Source organism: Tupaia chinensis, unplaced genomic scaffold (genome assembly GCF_000334495.1).
Source record: "Tupaia chinensis unplaced genomic scaffold, TupChi_1.0 Scaffold000047_1, whole genome shotgun sequence".
In the NCBI taxonomy this organism is placed as follows: Eukaryota; Metazoa; Chordata; class Mammalia; order Scandentia; family Tupaiidae; genus Tupaia; species Tupaia belangeri.
In genome coordinates, this window is record NW_006159505.1 from 8,771,994 (window position 1) to 8,773,054 (window position 1,061).

Here is a 1,061-nt window from a genome sequence, read left to right on the forward strand (position 1 = left end):
TCCACTTTGGTTCCATAAGATCAACCACCCACTGGCAAATTCTTCACTTTTCTCTGCATGAGACCTGCAGTTCCTTGAACAGACTTTTCCGCAGGCCTACTCTTGCTCTACTCCCTTAGAGCAGGACCAGCTAGGGAGCCACACAATGGACAGGAACAAACCCTGCCTTCAAGGGGCGGTGGGGTTTGGGAAAACCCCCATCAGGACTCTTGGGGTAACAGAGGTAGGATCAGGTTACTCCTGGAAAGGGGAGACAGCACATGTGGCAGCCAGCACAGAGATGCGTGTGCCCTCGGCTTGACCTCGCCCTCTCTCTCTGGCCCCCAGAATGTGCTGTACCCTCCTCCTGCCCCAGGTGTTCCACCTGCTCTTTTCCCTCTCCCTCCTCCACCTCCCTGACCTGGCTAACTTCTACTCCTCCAAACCTCAGCTGAAAGCTCCCTGTGACACCTGCTCACTGTGTCTTGTCACTGTCACTGCATGTCCTAGAAGGAGGCACTGCGTGAGGAGAAGAGCCACCCAAACCCAAGCTGTGGCAGGTGCTCAATAAGTCCCTTGGATGAAATAGGGTGCTGCGGGAAGGGTGCTGCTGGCATGAAGGCTCAGAGGCAGGGCCGTGTAGAAATGCTTGGGGGATGATGAGCAGCCTGGGAAGGGGAGGGGATGGCAGCCTCCAGGTCAGGCTCAGCTTGGCCATGGCCCATCCTGCTGGCCAGGCATTTGAGCAAATATTCATATGGCTGATGGCTGGGCTGGGGCCTCCGCTGGAGACAAGAGGTGGAGGCTGAGACCAGGTTGGAGGCTACTGCCCTTGAGAAGCAGCAGCTCAGACAGAGTGGGGCAGTCCTAGGAACCAGTCATCCCAGGACCAAATCTAACTCTCCCTACACCCTGTGTGGCTTTTGGTAGGTTACCTAACCCCTCTGTACCTCTGCTTCCTTATCTGCAAAGTGGAATGGAAAGAGCACCTATCTCATAGAGCTGCAGGAAGGTTAAATGATGTGTGTACTGTCTAAGCAGTGATGCGAGAGAGACCAGTGGGAAGGGTGCAGACTCTTTCC